Genomic DNA, 26,755 nt, shown 5'->3' on the forward strand with positions numbered 1-26,755 from the left:
TAAGGTCTTATAGCTATGCCCCAGGTTTTATTTTTAGCCCGAGACCAAGTTTTATGGCAGCAGTGTTCTGGACCTAATCTTTAGACCTGAGGACATTTCTTACTTGAAGTACCTTTTGCTGGGTAAGGAAGCTGGCCATGAGAAACAGTTTTATTTATGACCCTAGAAAATCATCATCCAGAAATATTTCCTCTAAAGTTGACTTAAAATCGGAATAGTCTCTTTTTAAATTCATCTCTGCAATACTTTGATTATAGGTGGTTAAAAAAAAAAAAAAAAAAAAAAAAGCTAATTAGCACTTCAATATTCTGCCGGAAAATCTCCCAAGTTAGACCCACAAATTCATTAGGTTCATTTTCAATCTTCCATGTAGGGGACAGTTTTGCTGATTTTTCTGCCATGATAAAAAACAAAACAAAACACAACAGTACCATTTTATGTTTTCCAGTAGCAGTTTCCTCACTGTTTTTCCGGGCAACAAATATTTTTTTTAATCCTTACCAGAGGATATGTTTTTATTGACCTTTAGAGAAAAGAGGAGGGGAGGGAGAAAGCGAAACATTGATGTGAGAGAGACACATTGATCCGTTGCCTCCTGCACACACCTCGACAGGGGATGGAACCCACAACCTAGGTATATGCCCTGATCAGGAATCAAACCCGAAAGCTTTGGTGTGTGGGGCCATGCGCCAACCAACCGAGTCACCCACTGAGGACCCAGCCAACATTTAATAGCCTTCTCACTGCCCTTCAGGTCTTCACTGCCATCTGGCCTCAAAGCTCATGCCAGATGTTTTGTTATGACAGCACCGCACTTCTAGGTACAGTCAGTTGTTAATTTGGCTCTTAATTGCTATGTAACAAACCATCCCAAAACTCAGCAGCTAAAATAGCAAAATCATTCTCATGATTCTGTGGGATGATGAGGCAATCTGTTTCACATGGTGCTGGCTTCAATCCTGGGATGGCTGGAAGGTCCAAAACGCCTCAATCACAGAGCTGGCACTTGGGCTGGCTGCTGGCCTGGAGCTCAGCTCGGGCTGATGACCAGAGGCCTGGCTGCTCCTCCACACGGCCGTGCAGGCTTCCTCACAGCAAGGTGGCTCAGTTCTAAGAAGGAACCTTTCAAGGACACGAATGCAGAAGCTACAATTCTCTTTAGTCCAGCCTTAGAAATAACCCCACACCATTTCTGTCCCATGGGTTGCTTCAAAAAGGAAACGGGGCCAGCTCAGATCCAAAGGGAGGGGAAATAGAGAGTCTATCTCTTGATGGGAGAATCACAAAATATTCGCCGCCATCTGTGACCCCCCTCCCCCCAATAGGACGTGGTGAGTATTTAAGTAGTAGATAGTGTCATAGAAATGAATAACCCTTCCAGAGAGTAAATTTAGTGAGTGAATAACAGACCTTTTCTCCCCGAGATAATACATCGGATGAAGGACTGCCAGACACAGAGCAATAAAGGGGGATACAGAAGCAGGGTCAATGAAATAAAGGAGAAGCACGGTATTTCTAGAACACTAAAACCAAATAGTTTCAAGGAGAGAAGCTGACATGATAGTCCAATGACACAGAGGAACTAAAGGAGAATAGAGACGTGTGATACCATTCTACAACCTCTTCCCCAAAGCAGGCGAGTGGTCTAAAAAACAATCATAAAACTATTCTAATATTAAGAAAATGACCCTAATCATTTTAAAGCCCCAGGAGAAAGTTACTGAACTTGGCAATTAAAACCATGAGAACAACCCTAGATATCCCAATAAAAGCTGTCGCTCTCAGTTTTAAGGAACATTCTTTTTAAAAATTATTTTACTGTTTAAAGTACTCCATATGTCTCCTTTTCTCCTGATTGACCACCTCTGACCCCTCCCAGCCCCCAGCACAAGCCCTTACTGCCCCAGTGCCCATGTCCATTGGTTATGCTAATATGCCTGCATACAAATCCTTTGGTTGAACTCTTACTCCCCACCCCCGCCTTCTCTTTGAGGTTAGATGGTCTATTCAGGGTTTCTTTGTCTCTGGATCTATTTTTCATCAAAATGTGTTCATTATATCCCACATATGAGTGAGATCATGTGTGACTTATTTTACTTAGCATAATGTTCTCCAGGCCCATCCATGTTGTTACATATGGTAAGAGATCCTTCTTTTTTACAGTAGCATAGTATTCCATTGTGTAGGTATAGCACAGTTTTTTTAATCCATTCGTCTGCTGATGGGCACTTAGGCTGTTTCCAGAACATTCTTTATTTATCCTGGTTTTTCACAGACATGGAATACATCATGTATTAATTAATTAATTAATTAATTAAAAAAAATTTAAAGGCAGACTGACTTCTGCATGCAGTGCCTCATTTATATGTCTGGAGTCTTGAAAGCTTGACTACCCTCTGTTCTCCTACAAATGGACTTTGGAAGCTTGTTTGGAGGTTCTAGCAGCTACTCATATACCCTTGACTGAAGACCGGTCCTCTCCTCTGGGAGGAAAGTCATCTACTTTGGGAGGAATGCATGTGGACTAGCCAGCCAGATCAGCTGAATCAACCCTGGCGATCAATGGGGCAACAGACGTCAAAGCTAGATTGTCCTCCCATCCCATCATGCATTTAATTTAGATGGTGATCATCTTAGAGAAAAGACCTCTTAGTTCTTGGATACTTTTAGTGAACTACCAAATTAACTAGAACACATTTAAAGAAGTTGCAGCCACATTATTATAATACTAGTGGCCCAGTGCACAAAATCCGTGCACATTCAAAGGGAAGGGACCCAGACCCAGCTGACCCCACCCCCGTCATGCTCTGCCAGTGGGGGACGCAGCATCACGTCCCTGGCCGGCACCAGGTGGGGATGCAGCGTCAAGTCCCCACCCACTCGCGCCTGCTGTGCATGCAGCCTCCTGCTGATCTGTCCTTAAGGCGTGAGGGCAAAATGACCATTAGCATATTAGCTCTTTATTATATAGGATTATTTGTTGAGCATAAGCCACCAGTGGCTGCATAATTCTTAGAGAGAATGTGTAACTTTAAGCCCTTCTCCATTACCTTCATTGATACAAAAATGTCTCCCTGACACCCACCCCCACCTCACAGTAAGAAAGCCATAAAATAGAGCCAAACTCAGTGCCTCTGCAGTTTCCTGTGAATCATACATGCTCTCCTTTCAAATGACTGGTTAAAAGCAGAGATCATCATTCCAGCCGATTCTCCTAATTCTTCCATAGGTGACCTACCTTCACAAGAGCAGAAGCATATGGACTATATACTCAAGGAAGAAACCAGAGAGATCAAAGTCCAAGTCTTTACAAATAAGGAAATGAAAGTTCAGAGATGTTCAAGTGGCTTCTCGAGGGTCAAAGGGTAAAACATGGGCTTATGGCCAAGTTTCTTAATTTGAAAAGAATTGGATGGTTAGAGTACTGATTCTGGCCATGTAGCCTAATTAATAAGCTTCAAATATAGTCCAGAATAATGCTGTGTTACAATTTTTCAATTATAATTCAAAATGAGATTTTTGTTTTTAAACTTTGGAGCAGACAAAGCAGTGTATTATTGAAATCCTTAAAAATATGAGTAAACGACTCATCTTAAACCTTTCTCTAAAGTTAACATTTATGTGCACTCAATTATGGAGGCTAGAACTCCAAAGGGATACCAAGGAGATATGAGGCCTTGTTCTGCTTTCATAGGATTTATATTCCTACTAGAGGCCTGGCACACAAAATTTGTGCATGGGTATAGTCCTTAGGCCTGGCCTGTGATCAGGGCCATCTTTCCTGGCTACCGGCCTCACCCCCCACTGCCACCTACCCCTGGTTCCCCCTTTACCATCGGATGATTGGAGCCAGCCAGCTGTGGGGAGAAACCAAGTGGTTGGCCAGCAGGCCCCAATGAGGCCCCAATCAGCTCCTGCATTGACTGTCTGCCCCCTGGCGGTCAGTGTGTGTCATAGTGACTGGCCATTCTGCTGTTCGGTTGTCTTGCATATTTCCCTTTTATTATATAGGATTATGGAGGGGAAATATGCATAGCTGAAAGCATCCCATCTTATAGCGTCACTTCTGTGCCAAAATGGGTGCAATGAAGGCTAAACCTAAACAGTACTTCATTTGGTTCCATACAAACCAAATAACCCAAGAAAATGGCTGAAACATAAGTGAGCAACAGCACTTGTCAGAGAGGGATCAGAACATTAATCTGTTCATGCGACGAATATTTACAATGCCTTCTATGTGCCAGGGGGAGTTCTAAGTGGTCGGGGAAATACAGGTATGTAAGATAGACAAGAACCCTGCTCTGAGTGACCTTACTGGGTAGTAAGGAAAGAGAGACGATAACCAAGTAGATAACACAATAAAGTCAGAAACACTATGAAGACCATAAAGCTACTTTAGATTGGAGGGTTGGGGAAGGCCTCTTTAGAGGGACTGCCATTAAAGCACAGATCTAAATGGAGTCAGACATGTGATGCTGCTGTGGAGGGTCATTCCATGAAGGAGTAAGAAGCTCAGGGTGTATGAGGATCAGAAAGGAGGCTTCTCGGCTGGAACGTCAGGAGCCTGCAGAAAGAAGATGAGTGACAGAGGGCTTGCTGCCACAGTAAAGAGTTTGGAAAATACACAGTTCAGGAGTGATGGAAAAGCCACCAAAGAGTCATAAGTGCAGGAAGAGTTGATGATATTAGCTTTTAAAAATTTATAGTCAAATCAATGAATCAGCAGGGAAATGTGGCTATACTCAAGAAGTCAAAAGATCTGCATCTTCATCTATAAAAAGAAGGGTGTTCAGAATGCCAGGGAATAGGCCCACTGTGCTCACCACTGCTCCGCCTCAATTCCACGTTCAGGGTGACACACTTTTAAGACATATGTTGTGCTCACGCTAGAAAGTCATGCTATTTCATACAGTGCATAAATCAAACTCAAAAGTTCTGCCACAGAGCTAATCTAAGATTAATCTTCTACAACTATAAAAGAAGAATGATGTTTGTAGGAAGCAACAGAACATAGGACTTATTTATTTCTGACTTACCTACTCTAGGAAAGCATGGCCATCTATTACTTATGAAAACCAGGCAAACTAATGCTATGCATCAAAAATACCACCTTAAACAAAAATCAGAAAAATACAGGCATGGAGTCATGCAGTCTAAGTCTGTTGGAGACATTTATTATATTCTTTAAATTTTAATGTTAAAAATGAAAAATCTCTCTCTCTCTCTCTCTCTCTCTCTCTCTCTCTCTCTCTCTCTCTCTCTCTCTTATACACACACACACACACACACACACACACACATATACACACACACACTTTCCTATATACAAAACTGACAAAGCACAGTAAGGTAACATTTTACCAAAATGTATATAGATTTAATTTTCTGTTTAGCTTGTTTAAAACCATCAGGCTTTTACTCATGCCATCTATAAAAAATATACTTTTTTTTTGCATATTAAGTATTCATTATTTGTTTGCCCCAAGCTACCAATGTAACAGTAATTATCTTTACCATGTGTTCACAATTCAGAATGTTAATCTTACCCTATGAATGCTGGTCAACCGGAAACTTTGCCATTAGTTTCTATTTGAAAAATTCCTAAAGATAAATCATAAACATATTGTTATATTTTGTGCATCACAGGACTCCAACACAATTTGTCAATTTATATGGTACTAAAATTGTCAACATACAAAAAAGTAACTTTAAAAATAACTGAGTGTTGCCCTGGTCGGTTCAGCCCACAGCCTGAGGGTTGAGGGTTTGATTCTGTAACTCTGTTGCAGGCTCAATCTCTGGCCCTGGTCGGGGCATGTGCGGAGGCAACCAATCTATGTGTCTCTCTCATTTCGATGTTTTTCTCTCTCTCTGTCTCTCTCTAAAAGTCAATGGAAAAGATCTCTTCAGGTGAGGATTAACAAAAAATAAATAAATTAATTAAAAAGTGAGTGCTGTTAAAGAGATCACCTTCTGACCTCTCATAAAAGGTGTTAACTAACACCCAGGGAAAGAAACAAATCATTACCAGAAATTACAGATTCAATCTCATCACCATGGAAATTTACAAAGTGTAAAATATGAACATTAAATTTTTAGTGAAAAATGAGATAAGCATTCTATCTAAGGCACCACTCATTTCATAAATAAAAGATAGAAACACCAATTGAAAATATTTACGCTTCTTACAGAAAGAAGAAAAACATGGGGGAAGGAAGAAAGATTTAATATTTGAGATTGTTTTCTCATTCCAGGTTTTTTTGTTTTATTTTTGCTGGACTGCTAATTACTATACACAATTGTGCCATTGTAAAATTCAATGGCAAAACACAGATCTCCTTTGCCTCATCATTTATCACAGGCTTTCTCAATGTTGTTAATAGTTTCTCCAAACATAATTCATACGTGGGTATGTCATAGTTTACAAAACCATTTCACTACAGAATATTAGATTTTTTTTCTTTTTATTACTAATAATGTTGTAAACATTTCTGTACTCTGTTCGTATGATTTCTTTTGCATAGACTTTGAAAGTGAGAGTAATGAGTCAAAGAGCTTGAATATTTTAAGGCCTCTGATATGTAACATCAAATTATTTCCCAAGAAGATTATGCTAATTTTCTTTCCTATAAACAATATATCAGTAGAACTCTCACCAGATGTTAGAATCACCATTTTAAAAAAGGCAAAAAACAAACCAACCCCAACAACAACAAATAAAATACACTTCACTAATTCCATTAAAAAAATGATCTTATTGCTTTATTTTGCATTGTTTTGATTAAGTGGGGTTGAATGCTTGCCAATGTTTTATTAATGAGTTTCATTCTTTTTTCTACTTATCTACCTAAACCAGAAGAATATATTGCTGAGAAGATATAAACGTAGAAGTTCAAAAAAGCTTTCTCAGAATGACAATTTGTCATCTCAGAGTGCAACCATTGATGTCAGTTAAACACACACACACACCACCACCACCACCACCACCACCACCACTACCACAGCCACCAACAACAACAAGACGATGTACTTCAGTTTCTTTATCCAGGCTAAAGCCAAATCACTCTAATTTTAGGAACCATAGCAGAAGTTATTGGCTTTCTTCCTCTCCAGCAACAAACAAAAGTACAAGTGGGAAGGATGAGCATGCAAAAATACTGAATGGCAATGCTTCTCAGAGCAGAATAAATAGTCCATGTTAGGCAGGATAAAAACAAGCCTGGGACTCTCAGTAATTCTGCAGACCCAGCTGCCCAGAGACAGCATCTGTGGCTCCTCCAGTTTGCTATGCTAATGAATGTTACAAAGCTAGCATGCCCTCCTCCCTCAAAAACATTTTCTTTCCCCAGCAGCAGGACACAAAGTCAATTCCAGAAAGTCATCTCCGAATCTGGAAGACAAGCAAAACACCGAGACTTCCTTTCTCAAGTAAGAGCTCTAAGGGAATACTCCCCAGTGACTATGGCTTAAGGAACAATAGGGGCAACCAGCCTTCTGATAAAAAACAAAGGCCCAAGGTTTTTACTGTGAAAACCGAGAAGCCTGAATGCTCTTATTTCTTGCTTGTCACTAGAAAGAATGGAGATTATAAAACAAACTTGTTTGTAGCAAATCGAACTACTGTAACGTTTTGGAATCTGAGAAGGGCTTCCCATTTGGGTGAGTTTGTCTTGTAGTGAAAAGTTAAATAAAATTCTACAATTAACCATTTAGCAAGAAGTCAAAAATCTCCTCATAGTCACTTGATGTCATTTTGCAGGCCATCAAATACGGCAAAATCACTGTAATATCCTAGTCACTTTGCTTTGTGCAATTCCAAAAGTTTAAGGCTTTCCGTGATATGAAATGAAAATATGCAATTTCATCAATTTGAAAGGAACACGTCGCTTTACCTTCTGTCCCACCCTGGGATCACGTCCATGAATCACTTCCCTGAGCCACCCTGACCTCCACAGGCTGTCTCCACTGCACTTCCATCTCTGTCCCTAGGACACTTCACTAATAGTTCTCTCATACTGTGTGATAGTCTACCATAAGCTATTGCCTTAAGTTCCCGGAGGACTGGGCCAGGACTCCTGGTACCTACCCCAGAGTCTCTTCCCAGCGCTAGATTGAGGGCCTGGCTATCACAGTGGCTTCCATGCACCGATTCATCGAAGGGGTGTTGAAAACAACTCTGGAAACTGAATTAGGTTGAACAAAAATAGTATCTACCAGAACCTCTCACAAGGATTGCTCAGAATATGGTTGGAAGGGAAGATGAGGAATCTGCTGTTTTACCTCTGGTCTGTTGAGATCCTGAGAACAGGCAGAGGGGGAACCAGAGGGCCTCTTTGGCTGTGCTCTTCCCTGTCACAGAATGCTTGCTTTCTGTGACATCTTAACAGTGTCATGAACCAGGATTTAAAGAATAACAGTCTGAAGTGACATCAAATCATTAGCCTGCCCAGGGTAACCCATTACTAGCTCCCCTAGAGTGACCCCATGTCTAGTACTGTCCCCACCATCAAGAAATTAGTAAGTAATTACTGAGTGAACAAATAACACCAGATCAGGATCAAACCCCATTAGGAACCAGGGTTCTGAAAGATCTATGAACGCACTCGCACGATGGGCCTGGAACGGGGCAAACACGGTGGAAGGGACAGAGCCTCACGCATTTCCATCACCCCGGGGCAAAAGCATATGCCAAGCTTTCACCCTAGAGAAAGAAAGGAGAAAAATTCATAGCTGACAACTTCCCCACCACATGTGACACCTAACAAATCAGAATGGAGAAGTGCTGTCAAACTCAGCATGACTGGCTGCTTTAGGATGATGGCCATTTTGAATTACAGATGGGTCACTGAATAAAATGCCACAGCATTCCTGGGTGACCTTAAAATCTTACCCAATAACTTCACAGTACATATAACTTCTTCTGTACAAGTTAACAGTATAATGCCATAGGAATAACGCCAGAACCAATGGAGTTATCAAGCTCTCACCCAAGCAAGGATGGTGTGCATCCTGCCCTGTTCACCTTCCCCCAAGGCCAGGGTGCCAGGACGGCAAAGACATTTTTTGTTTCCCCAGAGCCTGCCATGAAGCAGGTGCTCTGCATGTATGTAATTCCCCAACCCTGGGAGCTATGATCAAACTGACAGCTCTGCAGGTCCTTGGATGGTATCAGTCTTGTAAAACCAATAACTTCTCACAGCGATCACTGTAAAGATTGCTACATCTGGCGTAACATATTCTTTTTTTTTTATAATATATATTTTATTGATTTTCCACAAAAAGGAAGGGAGAGGAATAGAGAGTGAGAAACATTGATTAGAGAGAAACCGACCAGCTGCCTCCTGCACACTCCCTACTAGAGATGTGCCTGCAACCAAGGTACATACCCTTGACCGGAATCGAACCTGGGACCCTTCAGTCCACAAGCTGACGCTCTATCCACTGAGCCAAACTGGTTTTGGCTGGCATAACATATTCTTAACCCAATGACAAAACTCAAATTGCCATGCATTGCAAATCAGCCTATTGTTTACATTGAACTCATTTCTGACCACGAAATACAAAGGTTTAATGTTCACCAAGTAGTAAATGACCATTAAATACAAAAGATGTTTCAAATGGACACTGCTGTCCACGGACCACCAGAACATGTAATTGCTCCGTACCTCGGGCTTCTTCCACATCTAGGGAGTGTAGATAGTTCTAAGCACTTCCACTAAACTGCAGCGCAAAGAGCTGGTTAGGTGCCTTCCTGCCTCTCACTTTGAGCTCTCAGAAGAGCTCCATGTATGGGACAGAACACAAGACACAAGAGATTCTCAATAATTACTTGTTGAATGGAAAAAGGTGGCAGGAGGTGGAAAGGGGAAGGCTTTCAATTTACTGTGTACTTAGTGAGGTAGGTATTATGATCTCAACCCTGAAGGTGAGAAAGCTGAGGACTGGAATTTGCTCAAGCTCACAAAACAAACCCAGAATTCACACAGGCTCTAAGAGCCATCTGCTATAGCCGCCTCTCCAAGGAGCTATACAAAATGGAGTTTTATATAGAACATGACATCCCTCTTTTAAAAATCTGCAATCCATCTTATAGAGAAACCACAAGGCACAATCTAAAAAAAACCACTCAGATCTATATAGTTTTTCCTTGCTCATTACTCAGTATTCCACTTAGTGGAACAAAATCAACAAGTGTTCCCTCTATCCTGCCTGCCTCTATTATGTAATTAAAATCAGCATGATAGATATCCAGAGCGAGGGTGCATCCTGCCCACACAACCTCTTACAGAGAAACAATTACCCACCAATTGAATGACAGGAGGAATAGCTGTCTTACGTTTAATCTGTACTTAAATAATGTTTTACCTGGCTTTTCTTCTTGCCTTTCTATTAAAATGTGGTTCAAAAAACTTAATACCACATCATGGAAATATGACCTTCTTTCTGAATGACTTAATAAAGGAGTACTACATGACCTCCATTTGTTTTTACTTTCAACATGCTACTTTGTTAGGCCTAGTTCTTTTCCTCAAATTGTTATGATATTTGAGAGACCTGGAAGGGAATGAGGCAGAATAGTTGAGATCAAATTCTGACTTTGTCATTTACCATCTGCTAGACCTTAGATTAGTAGCAATAAGTATCAAATTTCTCATCTGTAAAATAGATATTAATGAAGTTGTTTCAAGAATTAAATGAGGTAACTATAAATCAAATGCTTAGCACAGCAGCAGGTACAAAATAAGTGCTCAAAATGGTAAGTTATTAACAGAGTAGTAGCTATCTAAAATTAATTCTTAAAAGTGGGCTTTAAAGTTCTTCTTAGGAGAAACTAGATGGGATGTTATGGGGTTTGGTTCTCTATCTAAATTAGTACTTTCCACACCAAATTTTGCAATATGTCACATGACTCCAGTTACTACTCCAGTGTCATTAATTACAAATGCAAATTACCTCAATTATTTAATATATGGCCTCTAGGAAAGACAAAAAGTATTATGAAGCCAAAATAATACACAAGGATGCCCCCTTTTAAAAGATAAACCTGTGCAAATAACCTCCAGTTTTTGGTGCAATGCCTATCTCCCCAATCTAGAGCCATGCTGCAGACAAGACAGAGAGCCAATGTCACCCAAGCAAAGGTCATGTTTTAAGTCTATAAACCTGTATGTTTAAATATGTAAATCTATATAATGAAACAATAATCATAGCTGCATGAGACTGTACATGATGCTACAGAATTGTACACTTTTATGATTAAAATGATAAATTTTGTTACATATATTTTACCACCAAAAATATCTATAATCATGTAAAACAGGAAAACTGTGTTCTAACTGCTTTAAAATGAACATAATAAAAAACATAAATTAAATATATAATAAGCCCCATTATACTAAAAACATGCCAACACACCAAAATATAATTTTCAGGTGTCAAATTTGCTTTGTTTATAATTTATAGGTTATTATATAAAAACTAAATATTTAATTACCAATTTTGTTTGTTACCTTGAATTAGAAGGATTTGGATGGGAGACATACAATCATACTAATTTTTCCCAAAAGGGCATAGATTTTTTTTTTTACACTAGAAGAAATAGCCATATATGAAATTAACACATTTAAAAATCTTCTAGTAACTACTAGGTAAACACATGAGATCTTTCCCTCCCCCCCGCAAAAAAACATGGAAGTACCTACCTGTTTACAAAAATCACAAATAAATTTAGATGGATTTGGAAACTATTTGATCCTCTTATTAATCTTATTAAGAGGTAAATCTATTAAGTCCATCAACCTCCACAAGGTTTTCTACTCTCTGCATCTAATGGACAGTATAATGTTGGACAAGTCATTTCACCTCACTTGACCTGACTTTCCTCACTTGTGGTATTAGAGAGCCAGATGATGGATTGATCCTCTGCTTCCTGCATTCCACTGGGCTATGAGTTGATTGATTGCAGCTGGAGTGAGGGAACACCTAATCTGAAAAGACTCCTCTGGAGTGGTGAGAATTGCACAGGGCTTTAGAGGGGAAAAGTGACAGCCCAGGAAAAGCATTAACTCCAAGAAGAATGGTGTTGGTTTTCTTAGAAAGAGCACTGTATAGTCTTCAGTTGGCAACTAAGAAATCAGTCTTGCTAAAAAGAGACTAAAGTGGGTCATAGCAAGAAAAGAAGGTCATCAGGTCAAGCATATAATTAATGAAAGCAATGATTTTAGTTGACGGTAAAACGGTAAGTGGGCCTCGCCAGTGTGGCTCAGTGGTTGAGTATTGACCCATGAAATAGGTCACAGTTCAATTCCCAGTCAGGGCACATGCCTAGGTTGTGGGCACAATCCCCAGTAGGGGGTGTGCAGGAGGCAGCTGATCAATGATTCTCTCTCATCATTGATGTTTCTCTCTTTCTCCCCCTCTCCCTTTCTCTCTCTGAAATCACTAAAAGCATACTTAAAAATAAAAGGTAACTGGGAACCATGGAAGGATCCTAATTTAAACCCACCCACTGAGAAACGGGGTTCACCACATTCGCTTCTTGGACAGTAGATGCATATGCTCTTCTGGGGTGATATCCTCTATGGTTCAAGATCACCCACCACCTCTGTGTAGATGACTCCCAAACTATAAGGTGAGCCCAGCTCCCTAAGCCTAAGCTTCCAAATCACCTCTTCCTGGCTATCTACTGAGGTGGGCGGAGGCAGCTCAAATGTGGCATGTCCCAAACTGAATCCGCCATTTCTGCTCTCATCCACGTCAAACCTGCAACATCAAGACCGAGAGCTCAATGATGCTGAAGAGAGAGAGCAGTATCAAGTGCACAGGCACCCAACCGCTAAAAAACCTTCTTATCCTCAAATCCCTCAAATCAGTCAGGTCTGTCTTTTCTTAAACTAGCCCCTTCTTCTGCATCCCTGATTCCACTGCCGTGGGTGGGGCCTGGCCCCGCTGTGAGGAGGACAACTGAAATACCCTCCCCTCTTGCCCTTCTTAGTCCTGTTTCCAAATGGCAGCCAGAGAGCTCTTTCTAAATCACAGCACATCCCCATGTACTCTTTGTTATTATAAAGACAAAATGATGTCTCCTGGGGGCGTGGGAGAGGCCTGGCAATGGAACTCCAGGGAAACGCGTGCTATCCAGCTCCTCTGGTTTTATTGGGTCTTGCTATTTCCTGCCCAGGAATGCTAGTCTGACCCCAAAGGGCTGGGCAGGCTGAATAACATATTCCATGATCACTGTGATGATCACTCACGTGAGAGGAGCTGGGAGAGAAAGAAAGGATGCTTCACCAGGTGACTCACCGGGGCACACCCTGAACCTCCCACGTTTGAATGGCTACCTCTGACCTCAGCAGCTCTCGCCGCCTAGGCCTTGGTTTCTGATAGTTTCAACCACAAGGGAAGCGGTTTTTCAAGCCTCTTGCTCTGTTTCTATCTACAAGTTACCAGTGTCTGTGTTCCCAGATACTGGCCTTTTCACAGACGTTTTCTTCTACTTCCTGGTCAGCAGCAGTCTATTCTGGGAATCCAGGGTGACTGCTCTTCCTGCTGGCGCGTTACCCAGGAAATGTTCTGTGCTGCTTTAGGCAAGTACAAACTGCCTGATTTTATTTTATGTAAATGTCTTTTGTTCCCCCTGAACCTAGGGGCCTCACTGTTGACTAAGTGAAGCCTCAGCTTCTCCACCATCACTCCCTACCCCCACGTTCGAGTGAGAGACAGAGGCTGGCTGCCCATGGTGGCAGTGTGAGAAAGGTGCCCTGCAGGAGTCCCAGGCCTGCCTCCACCACTGTCTGCATGGGCTCCGGCAAACCACTTGCCCGATCCAGGCCTTCCTGTCCTCCGCTTTACAAAATGGGACAGTCATACTGGCCCCAAGAGCTGTTATTAGTGGTAAGATAAATATTGTAGAAGTACTTTGGAATCATTAAAGTGGCACATTAAACGTAAAGGGGAACTCACAAAGAAAGCCAATTCTTTTGCTGGTAAAAATAATTTTAAAAGGGGACGGGCCTTGGAACATTATCTTAAATTGAAACAAAATAACCCATGAAGTGAGCTCTCTTTACCCAAGGAGACAAAACCAGCAAGTGTTACAAGGTCACTGGCACCTCCTAGCATTTAAATCTCACTGCAAAGTCAAAAGAAACTTGGCAAAGAACTCCCTGGCCCAAACTCAGAACTACAGGCTAAGGAAAAAAAAAAAAAAATGACTCGTCAAATCAACCTGGCAATAATGGATTGATAATGGACCATTTACATTCCATCAATTGGGTGTTTAAAAAGGAAACACACTAACAAAAACACCTAAGACCTGTGGCTCACAGTGCCAAGGAAGTGAAGCCTGATAAGCCCAACCCAGAGAAGATCTCTTAAAACATTCCAGGCAGCCAGCACTGCTATCTCTTCAGGATTCTGTTTTCCCTGGAAAGAACGGGAGGGCGGGGAGTGAAGCACTGGGCAAGAATGCTAAAAGAGAAAGCCAGTTTTGAAAGAACGGGTTCTTATGTCACCTATTATTTCAGGTAAAAAGTCCACTTTCACCTTGTGAAAGTTAAATCAATCCTGCAAATTTGCAACTTGGTTAATGGCTGCTGGCCAGACTCACTGGTTTCCATTTGCTCCTCTGCTGGAGCAGAACAAAGTTTGGTTTACATTTAGGATAAACACAGTGAGAGGTCTTTTTTTCTGACACAATTTTCTCTCCCATGAACTGGGGTGTCGTATAGTGTGACCCTATTCTGGCATGAGTTAGTATCGGACTCCACAGGTTTAAGGATTCAGTCCCATAAGACTGTGCCCACTTCAGACACCAGTCACAAGTCCCTGTACTCCGACTACCAACCCTTCTGTACGACTTGATGACAAATTCAGGGGTTCCCACAACCCCCTCCTTAAGTTTAATAATTCACTAGAGCATAGCATGGCTCACAGAACTCAGGACAACAATCTAGCATTACTGTTTCACTGTAAAGCATACAACTCAGGAAAAGCCAAATGGAAGAGATGCATACATAGGGCAACATAGTTTGGGGAGGGGGAGGGGTGGAGCTTCCAAGCTTTCTCCAAGTACCGTGTATCCTGGAAAATAAGACATCCTCCAAAAATAAGACCTACTTACAAGTTTCCTTCTGAGTGAAATATAAGGCATCCCCCAAAAATAAGCCCCCCCCCCAGGCTAAACATGAGAGATTTGGTCCACTGATTCTAAAAGAAATGGAGTCACAAGAAATTCACCAGGAAATTCAGGAATTGGATTGTTATGATGATGTTCCAGAAGATGATGACATGATTGTCATTGAATAAATGAGTAAATTCTTGATACTGTAGGATTCACAGTTTGTCTGGTTTGTGTTGACAAGTACCGTACTACCGTACCGTATACAGGTAATAAATTTCCTTTATTTTCATTTAACAATAAATATGTCCTGTATTCTTCTTCATGGAAAAATAAGACATCCCCTGAAAATAAGACCTAGTGATTCTTTGGGAGCAAAAATTAATATAAGACACTGTCTTATTTTCGGGGAAACAGGGTACTACACTCTTCCCACACCTCAATCTGTTCACCAACCTAGAAACTCCCCAACTCTGTTATTTAGGGGTGTTTTTGGAAGTTTAATTACATAGGTATGATAGATCAAATTGCTGGCCATTGGTTATTGAAAATCTCCAGCCCCTCTCCACTTCTCAAAGGTCAGAGGTAGCCTAAAAGTTCTAATCCTCTAACCACTTGATTGGTTCCTCTGGAGACCAGCTGCCATTCTGCAGCTATCTAGAGGCCCACCAAACATCAGCCTGTGGACTGAGGGGTCCCATGTTCGATTCCGGTCAAGGGCATGCACCTTGGTTGCGGGCACATCCCCAGTAGGGGGCATGCAGGAGGCAGCTGGTGGATGTTTCTCTCTCATCAATGTTTCTAGCTCTCTATCCCTCTCTCTTCCTCTCTGTAAAAAATCAATAAAATATATATTTTTAAAAAAATTAGATCCCCTTGTTTGGAGTAAGCACCACAACACCTTCCAGTATAGCTACATAAACTTGTCTTCAATGCACCAAATTCTACATAACATGGAAAGGTCCCCGAATCCTTTAGCAAGTAAAGACTTTATCTGAGCCCTATCAGCAGAGAAGGGGAATTAACTCAGCATTAAGAATACCTAGAGGCAGCTTGGGGCATACTGAAGTGACAGAGGAAGGTCAGGCTTCTAAAAGAACCCACAAGTAACTGGTAAGAACCAGGAAGAACGCCCACATTCCAGAGAAGGTGACAGGTAGGATCTCTGCACATTGGGCTTCAGAACTCAGCAGGGTCCTGCAGCTTCCCTTGGTGTTAGCAACAGAGAGACACCAGGTTCTTCCTGGGAATTTTAGAGTTCTGATTGCTTCTCAAAAGACAGAAGCCACATTCCCCTCTGGAAGCTTAACACATGACTTCTAAATCAGGGTGGGGCTTTGTCTGGCTTGGCGACACATTCAGCTACACGACACGCATGATCTCTAGTCAAACTCAAGTTTCCCCTTTGTGCACAGCACATAAACCTAGTCATTTCTCAGCAACCCAACTTGAAAGGCAGAAAGATCGTGCCAAGACAGCTAATGCGTGTGTGTTTTTTTCTGTATCTATTTTTTCCTTACCCATCACAAGAAATAATATTTTTCTATTTATATTTGACAACACCATCTGTTTTCACTGCGGAAAGTTTTATCTATTAGGAAGGCAACAACGTAGTCATGTGAGCTGAACAGAGTTAGAAATGAAGAGGACTCCAGGTACTATCCATGTGTGTCATGGCCAGAGATGTAGTTTCCAAGAGGAAGTATAAGAGAAATGTCTTATCCATCCATCCACTCTGACACTAGGTGTAATTCAACAATCACGGCCTAGCTTCTGCTCAATGCAAGGCATTGCCCAAGACACTATAGGGGGTAGAAAGGTATCAAACACAGACAGGACCCTCAAAAGAAGCATATGCTTTGGTGGTTTAGAGCACATGTGTCAAACACAAGGCCTGCGGGCCAAATCCGTCCCGCCAGGCCTTGCAATGTGGCCCTCACCGCACTGTCATCACTGCACTCCGCTGCGTTTCCATCACAATGACAGTTTATGACTGTTCAGTAAACCATTCGGCCCGCGATTTAGGCTGGATTTTAGATTTTGGCCCCTTCTCTGATTGAGTTCGACACCCCTAGTTTAGAGCATGAATATAAGAAAGATCAAACAAATGGATTACACAGTTGTGTCTTATGGCAATCATGCCAAAGAAATAATAGTTGCAGCTTAGAATTTACGAGTTGGGCCAAGAAAGATGTATAGAATTTATATAGTTGGGAGGTGAAGGAATAAGGGGTTAATAAAGCACATAATATTTTAATGTAGAGGAATGGAGAAACAAATAATGAAGGTAGGAGGAAGCCAAGATTAATTTAAGAAGTTAATGATGAGACATATATTTGGAATGGTATTTTTGATACAGAAATAATTAAGACAAGATCAGGAAGTTGACTAGGGTAAAATGTTAAAGAAAGTTTGGAATGTTAGGCTATGAACTTTTTTTTTTATAAATATAGGAGAGGAAGAGAGTGAGAGAGAGAGCTAGAAACATCAATCAGCTCCCTACTGCACACCCCCTACTGGGGATGTGCCCACAACCAAGGTACATGCCCTTGACCGGAATCGAACCCGGGACCCTTCAGTCCACAGCCAATTCTCTATCCACTGAGCCAAACCAGTTTTGGCTAGGCTATGAACTTTTCAATAGATAACCCACAAGTTAGCATACAACAGGCATCTGAGAAATGATTGTTTTGGAGTAAAAATATCACTTTTGGAATTAATAGACAAATATTCTAATGAGAGAAGAAAAGAATTTAGATTTGATCATATAAGCAGCAGGGAATCACTACATGGAAAAAAATATATTTAAGGGTATATTAGGGAAATTAATTTGAAAGTGTCAGGGAGGGGGTTAGAGAATAATAGCAGGAAGCCTAATTCTACATTAGGATATGTATCAGATCACCTTGTAAAATAAAACATAAATAAAATTCACAATTAAAGTAGAAATTTTGCTGAAACCGGTTTGGCTCAGTGGTAGAGAGTCGGTCTGCGGACTGAAAGGTCCCAGGTTCGATTCCGGTCAGGGGCATATACGTTAGTTGCGGGCACATCCCCGATAGGGGGTGTGCAAGAGGCAGCTGGTTTGTGTTTCTCTCTCATCGACGTTTCTAGCTCTCTATCTCTCTCCCTTCCTCTCTGTAAAAAATCAATAAAAATATATTTTTAAAAAATAAAGTAGAAATTTTCAAGTAGAAAAATAGTTATGCTTAAAATATTGAACTATTAGACTAGCCGGTAAAATGATGCAGCTAGACAAAACAGATTTTGAGAGAGCAGATTTTCCCAGAAAGTCTTTATTGATGTTTTTGAGAGAGAAATGGATTTCAGTAGGTGTTTTTGTTTGTTTGGTTGGTTGTTTTGGTTTGGTTTACACAGGATGGTACCTGAAGACTTAGGTAAAATTAGGTGCTTTGAGGTAGAAATATGACATTTAGAATTAATAGCCAAATATTTCACGCATTGCAATATCACACAAAAACAGTCTTTAAAACACATACACAGCCGAAACGGGTTTGGCTCAATGGATAGAGCATCGGCTTGGGGACTGAAAGGTCCCGGGTTCGATTCCGGTCAAGGGCATGTACCTTGGTTGCGGGCATGTCCCCAAGTAGGGGTGTGCAAGAAGCAGCTGATCGATGACTCTCTCATCGATGTTTCTAACTCTCTACCTCTCACCCTTCCTCTCTGTACAAAATCAATAAAATATATTTTTAAAAAATAAAAATAAAAATAAATAAAACACATACACAAAGGGGTTCCAGATACTCTAGTGGCCGTGTGAAACACACCATTAACATGTCGTCATCTTAAGAATATACTGGCCCTTCCTCTGGAAAAATCATTAGGCACTGTCACGCACCAGGCAATCAAACCTTTGTTTAGAATTAAGTTACAATTACTCTAAACATGGGCCAACATTTCATGTTTCATCACGGGTGCCTATTCAAACAGTTCTGTAGATGACTTCACCCCAAGGTAACTTAATCGAGTTCAGTGCCAAAGAGCTTTCTTTTCTTTTTTTTTCTTCTTCTTTTTTTAAGAGTTTTCTTTAAGCAACTGATTACAAGTTTAGGTATCAGAAATCTTACTTCTATAAAAATTATTATCTGAACTATATCTAAATCAAACCAAATTATCTCACCCATTATAAAATAATATTCTTCTCTTATAAATAAATAATTTTATTTAAATATTTCCCAGCAACAGGCTTGTGAGAACAAACCAGGAAGTGAAACCAAATATGATCCCGCTGTGAAAGCCGAGTAAAATGAAAGAACACATTTGGAATCAGCTGAGGCACTATTAAAATTTCATTTAAAAACACATTCCTTTTAAAAACGTCAATTTAACGAAAGCAGTGATGTGAGGAATTCCAAAAGCACACGTCTTCATTGTGTTGCTTGGAATGTCCCCAATCGCCTGTGCACTAGCTTTTCATATCCAGGCTGATTCATCTGAAATGCGAGCACTCTCCCAGCCTGCCTGATGAGTGGAGAACAGAGGTAAGCTATCATTTTTATGCTGGCAAATTTACGCTTCAACAAAGCAATCGGAATCTTTAGTGATTTGCTTTGGAGAAATGTACCCTTTGCTTCCACGGTAACAAGCAAATGTCTCTTAGTTGTTTTTGCTGGGGTTTCCATTACTCCCTTCATTCTACGGTAAATTGAAAACTCCCTGAAAACAGAAACCAATTTTTCTGTTTGATTAATTTGTTTTTTAATGGAGTAGGAAGACTCAGTGACCAGAGATAGGAAGAGTTATGCAAAGCATCAAATGATTATTTTTATTGTCCAAGGATAGTTTATCAACCAAGACTTGTCACAATTGATATTTCCCTTCTAAGATGGATACTGTGCAGAATTGCTAGCATAGGTAGCTAGATATTAATAAAGGAAGAGAGCAAAGGGAATTGGACATTGTTGAATCTAATGGGCTGGGAGCTGAATCAGACGATAAACTTGCTTCACCAGGAAGTTACAGCTTCACACACTCTCTAGGGTAGGGGTGTCGAACTCAATCAGAGAAGGGGCCAAAATCTAAAATCCAGCCTAAATCGCGGGCCGAATGGTTTACTGAACAGTCATAAACTGTCATTGTGATGGAAACGCAGCGGAGTGCGGTGATGACAGCGTGGTGCGGGCCACATTGCAAGGCCTGGCGGGACGGATTTGGCCCGTGGGCCTTGTGTTTGACACTTGTGCTCTAGGGCATCCTCTCCTCTCAGGACCTATTCCTCCCCCACACCCAACTCCCCCTTCCCACCCCCACCTCCGGCAAGGGGGCAGGAAGGATTGTTACCGGTCATTACCAGGGGAGGAATAAAAACAGCAAAAGAAATTCCTCTGCTGGGAGTTTGCCTAGATGGTTCAGGTAGAGGTGCCTCTATGATGAGGCATGTGCAACAGGAACTAAGATGGTGACCTAGAAGGGGAGGTACCTAGCCTTGGATTGGATAAGGGACACAACTCCAGAAAATCTTGGAAATAGATTGGTTAGGGGTTGGGCCCCTCAGAAGCCCATGAAAGATTGGGAAGTTGACTAATTATTTTGAAAGGGTGCCTGACCCTTCCCAAGCCTGAGGTAATATATTCCAAGTTTAACAAAGCTCCGTTATCTCTGGTGCCCATGACACTCCCTTCCCCATTCGCTCACACTTTCTCTCTTCATAGCAGCCATGCCACCCTAACAGCCATCTGGGTCCAGCAACCTCATGGGCTCCCAGCCTGGGCTCGTGCACGGTGCTAGCCAGAGCGTGCAGCTGGGGATAGACTATGCCTGCCAGATGGTGACAGACATGGACCAGAACCAACGGCACAGAATTTCTGGTCCCCGGCCTTTGTATGGGGGTTTAATGAAAACAAGGTTGGACTTTTTTCACAGTGGGATGGTTGAAGATAAGACATTGGGAACCTGGGGGCAGCCTTCTGTTTCCACCCAAATAAATCTTACCACCTCATCCTCCCATATGGGTCCTTGAAAAATGCTTTTCTCCTGACACTGCAAAAACCCCATTTCCACCAGCAGCAGAATCATAAATTCCTGCATTTCACCACCATATCCTTTATTCCAAGTGGGTTGTGAGAGAGGCTAGAAGATACCCATGCAAAATTAAAATAAATTCTCACTTAATTATTATTATTCTTTATTTTTATTCCTTAATTATAAGCAGAATTTGAGTAAGTTTAATATTGTATACAATATTTTAATAATTTCTTAGCAATCTATTGTAATAAATATAGTAGACCCTGTACTACCTAAGACTTCAGGAAATGATTAGGTGCCCCCATCAAACACTGCGCAAACACAATGCAAATCTGAATATCAGTGCCATTCTGCAGACAGAGCAGACACACTGCTGCTCCACATAAGAATGAGATTTAAAAGGAAAAAAGTAACTATGAATAAATATCAGCAGTGACGGACAAATCCATTGGCACATACATGCGTGTATACACATTATGAGTATGTGCACACATAACGGTATAAAAATTAGGTGGACAGTGAATTCAACAAACATTTGAGAGTCTTCTCTGTCTAAGAACTGTGTTACTCCTAAGAAACGGAGTCAGTTCTATTACCATTGTCTAAAAAGGTTGAAGAATGTGGCTAGGTCTAAATCCGGAGTTTGTCTTTGGACACATTAAAGAAGTCAGTATTGAGACAGGCTAGACCCCTAATCAATCTACTTCTTTCTGGCTGCTTCTTTTTCTTCCTGTTACTCTCTCACTCCCTGTACCAAATGCTATCCTCTCACTATAGCACCTGATACTTTGTATGTGCATTTGATTCTCCAGACAGAACATTGGTTATGGTATGGGCTGAATAGGACAGAAAAAATAATAATAAATAAAAGAGATTTTTTTTTTAATTTCACCTTATATCTACTTTTAAAACACTCATAAAAGATGGGAGATATACACAAAATTAATAGGGAACAGGAAAATATATAACTGAAGATTACATGGCATAGTTGCGATAACAAGATACAGCTGCATAATGCTTCTTTAAAGTTTATGGAGCATTTTTTCCCTCCCGTAACTCATTTGAACCATGCACTTGACTTTATGACAGGGATACCAACTTAGAGGGGAAAAAATAAGCTGCCTAAGTCACATGTCTAGCAATCAAGAGCTTGCTCTCATAACTGACATGAAACGTTGCATTCTTCCCACCACACGAAGCTGCTCTCACAAAGGTCCACAGCTGTCGTTCAGGGAATGAGGAAAGCAGCGTGGGTGATGCGCACCCTGAGCCTCTGGGGAGATGCAAGAACTGGATCAGAAAGAAGAACTCCAGGTGAGGGTGAGCAAGAGCAGAGAGGTCTTGAGTGAGGAAGAGCCATGAGGCAGCAGGTCCTGCTGAGGAGAGAATCTTTATAACCAGAGAAAGATGTCTTCATAATAAGTGAGGACATTCAGAGTTCAGAATGAAGTGCATGACTTGATTTGACTCACCAAAGGAAACAATGATTGACTCTAAAACAGAATGAAAGCAATGTTTTGGGGAAATTAACCTGGTAGGGCATGAGAGATTCACTGGGGCAGCAGAAGGGAGTGGGGCAGAATGAAGGCCGGGGAACCAGGTAAGACCCAACAGCAGTCATTTAGTAAGAAAGCAGTGAGCACTTGCAGCAGTGAGGGGAGTGTCAGTGAAAATGGCCAGGAATGAAGGAAGTTGAGGAGTGCTAACAGGTGAAGGGGACCAAAATTTTGCCACCCTGAAGCTGCCTTTTTGAGATATTGACGTTAAGTTGTTTATTAAGAAACAAGATTCAGAAAGAACCTTAGACATCCTCCCCCCTTTCCTACTCAAGAGATTCAGATAGACAAAAACTTGCTTCAGGAAGATCTTAGGATGTTAGCTTTAGCCTCATTTAAATTAAGTATGGTAAATAAGAGGGCTTCTGGGTATTGTTAGTTACAATGTGTTTCATTGTTTCTCAGTCTCCTAGCATGAACTTGCCTGCCATGTATGTTAACTGCCTGTAAATCACTCATTCTCAATTGTGAAATCTAATACTCCATTCCCACCCCCTTCTCCTTTATCCAAAAATGTCATATATATCCATTGTTGCCTCCAAATGAAAATTTGGAATTTTCATGCTTATGTGAATTCCCCATGCATGTCTTAAAAATTAATTTTGTCCAGTTAAATTTTTCTGCTCATTTGATTATTAATCCAAGTAGAAAACATTCTAATGTGGCAGGAGAAGAATTAATATTTAGTCCCCACATAAGGAAAATATGAAATGTATTGGCCAATGGGAAAGATGGAGAGAGGAGAGAGGAACTAAGTTGGGCTGGTAAAAGGCTCTATCATAAGGTACTAGTTAATATTCCAATATTCACTGGCAGACCAATGATCAATCTGGTTAATTCTGCTCTTTCACTTTGAATCAAGGATGACTTACTAACATAATTAAGATTCCATACCCTTATTAGGGATTTGGGCATAACTAAGTTCTGACTGAATATTACTCTTGAGAGTAAACCCAGTGGGAAAGCTGAAGATGGGATGAATAGATAATTTAGGTTCAGATCACACAGACACATGGGTACTGTACTATAGAATCAGTGAAGGTTTTGATGCAAGGGAGTGACATGAGTTGGTCAGTGTGAAATTTAAAATTCAGAAGTTTAGAATTTGTCCCTTTGGGATAAAACAAGAAAGAAAGCTTGAACTAAGAAGTGACTGGGCGTGAGAAGAGAGGGAATAAAAGCAAATACTTTTAAGCACCTGGAATTACTATACTTTTAAGAAATTTTAAGCAGGTACTCTGCTAAGTAGCGTATGGGCACCAATTCTAGAGTTACTCAGGTATTAATCAGAAGGTTGAAGAATGTGCCTAAAAGGTATAGATGTTAATAAGAAGGAGAGCAAGGGACCACCCTATTTTGGCCACAGGGTAAGGGTGAATACTGGTCAGTGGAGGAGGGTGATGAGCGTGGTGTTTTAAATGCTGCATTTGCAGTACCTTTGGGCCATTTAGGTGGTGAGATCTAGTAGGCAGCTGGAAATACTACAAACTGGAGCCCTGGGGAGAGGAGAACATGTGAATGAGTTTTTTTGCTGCCGACCTTCGCCAATGCTACATTTAAAGGCTTGGTAATTTGGGGAAAAACAAGTTATTTCAAATGAAGAACTAAATATAGCATGAGTCTATCTCCTGTGTAAAGGAATTCACGTAATCCCTTCATTTTCCAAAATTTCCTTTTAAAGATGAGACAAGTTATTTATTTTTGCAATGGCAATCCAGTTGCCTAAGATAAAAAGTCTTATGTTATATAACACATACACACTTTTTTGAGTGGCTTCTACCTGTCTTGCCCAACTGGAGGTGAACAGCATTGGAAGCAAAGATGCATTTACATAACTTCCAGCCTCCTTGTGGTAGGTGTTCACGGCCTTCCTGATCATGGCCAATTCTCTAACCAAACTGTGGGGCATATTTTTAAAATTTTACTTCAGTGTAATAAAGCTGCTCCCTCTCCCACACTGCTTCAACTTTCATTTGTGCTCTAAACTTAGCAATTGTAGAAACAGTGACTATATTTAGTTTAACAGAGTTAATAGATACACAAAGGAATTTCAGATGTGGTATGTTTTGCAGTTTTATAAATATCAATCTTTCCTTTGCTAGCTTTGATGAAGCTGGAAAATGAACCCTCGGGGAATCTAACAGGAAGGATACTTCCTGTTTTGTTTTTCTCTATGGAATTTATCTCCACTTAACGTACTATGTAATGATTATGCCTACATTCTGCGTCTCCCCATTAGGCAGTAAGCTTGAAGAACACAGGGCTTTTATCTGTAGGGTTCACTGATGTATCCCCAGCACTCAGCCTAGAGAGTAGGGTCTCAATAAATAACTGAGAGCGAATAAATCAGGGTCTTGTGATTATTATATCTCAAGAAATTATCATGTGTTTTTCCTTAGCAATCATGACTCAGTCTCCATGCTCCAACTCAGTCCTGAGCCATGATTTCTATTTATATACCCGAAGGAAATTCTTTCAGGACCCATGTTATGGTGGGACCCTGCAGGGCCTTGAAGGTTATCAATACAAAGAAATTATCATGGGAAAAACTACAGCCAAGTGTCAAAACCTCCCAGGTTCTCCAGGTGATTCCTCTGCCTAGCTCTGTCCTGTGAGGAGGAGTTATGATTTCTCACCTACCCATCCTTCTCTGACTTCTGGTTTCATGATCTCACTTCCTGTTTCAGCATATGTTTCAGCCTAGGCTTCCTTTCAGTGTTCTGACCCAGGGTTACTTGAGTGTGGCATCTGTTGTTTTCATTGTTGACAGTTTGACTTGTGTATGCGTGTGCACGTGTGTGTGTGTGTGTGTGTGTGTGTGTGTGTGTGTGTGTGGTTAAACCTAGAGAATGGTCCCAGCCCAAATTTTCTAGACAGATTTCACAAAGTTTAGAATTATAAGACAGATATTATGGACTACTTTTCCCCTTAAATTTCTTAATGTCCTTTGCTCTCCCTATTGTAAAACCTAGTAATTTCCTCATCACCCTACTTGATGAGATAATCACTGTGACCATTTGTGCTCCTTACTCAACATGAAGTTTTTTCTCTGGTCAACTGGATTTAGTATGAATTATTATGCAATCAAAGACAAGAATAAATTATCATACTACAAATTCATGTTAAGAATGAAATTAAAAGGACTTTAAAATGAGAAAAGAGATGTTTTCTAAGTAATTTATGTGGCAACCTTTCCATTAGATATCTAGATATGGTAGGGGAAAAACTGGTTTGTGTACTCCTTGTGAAAATGTAGCCATTGTATAACATAGGTTCTGGCTGTCTAAGTCATTGGATTGGTCTAATTTAATTCACAGAGCAACAATTCCAAACACATCAACTGTATCAGTGAGGCACTATTTCAAACGGCTCTCATCACCTGCACAGAAGACAATTCATTTGACAGCACTCTTTTCTTGGGCAATGACTCAAATCAGCTAGGCTGAAAAATAAATCTAAAGGGCACACAGCTGTCATATAGCCTGAAGTAGCCCTCTGAGCAATAACTTGATTCATTTCCCCTGGTTCTGCAAACAGGACTGCAATCCAAGAATCTATTTCCCCCTCAACGTGAAGAGAGCTGCTTAGGATCCTAGCGAGGGCTCTCTTTAAGTGAATTCCTTTGCCCTTTTGAGTATGGTAAACTGCACATAGTGATTTCTTGATTTTATTTAACAGGAAATAGGCATTTTACTTAATGAATGATGTGAATCAGTCACAAATAAGGGCTCTAAAATTAGAAAACAATATTTTATTAAAGTAATGTTAGCATCAGAGTCCAAGGAACAGACAGGTACCAAATTGAATTTCTATGTAGACTGGGAATAAGTGACTTATTTTCCTTGTAACAGTCCCTAATTATTTTTTTTAAACTTTTGGTTATGGAAAATTTTAAATATACACAACAGTAGAAGAGAGTGGTGTAATGAAGCCCATGTGCCCTTCTCTTGGATATAACAATCATGCCGAAACTGGTTTGGCTCAGTGGATAGAGCATCAGCCTGCGGACTGAAGGGTCCCGGGTTCGATTCCGGTCAAGGGCATGTACCTTGGTTGCGGGCACATCCCTGGTAGGGGATGTGCAGCTGGTCGA

General features: G+C 40.8%; 1 protein-coding gene across 3 annotated transcripts in view; it reads right to left on the reverse strand.

Moving 5' to 3' along the window:
- Positions 1–26,755, reverse strand: part of LRRC8B (leucine rich repeat containing 8 VRAC subunit B) — a 77,089-nt gene that overhangs the window by 28,912 nt on the left and 21,422 nt on the right. The window contains exons 2-3 of one of the 3 annotated variants that reach the window (XM_045584361.1): positions 24,099–24,158; positions 5,547–5,601 (exon numbers count right to left, since the gene is read on the reverse strand). The gene's annotated coding sequence lies outside the window, so the exon portion shown is untranslated. Of the gene's footprint in view, positions 1–5,546; positions 5,608–24,098; positions 24,159–26,755 lie in introns of those variants that run through there. The other 2 variants (XM_036448331.2, XM_045584362.1) reach the window with 2 other exon arrangements.

Source organism: Pipistrellus kuhlii, unplaced genomic scaffold (assembly GCF_014108245.1).
Source record: "Pipistrellus kuhlii isolate mPipKuh1 unplaced genomic scaffold, mPipKuh1.p scaffold_m20_p_2, whole genome shotgun sequence".
In the NCBI taxonomy this organism is placed as follows: Eukaryota; Metazoa; Chordata; class Mammalia; order Chiroptera; family Vespertilionidae; genus Pipistrellus; species Pipistrellus kuhlii.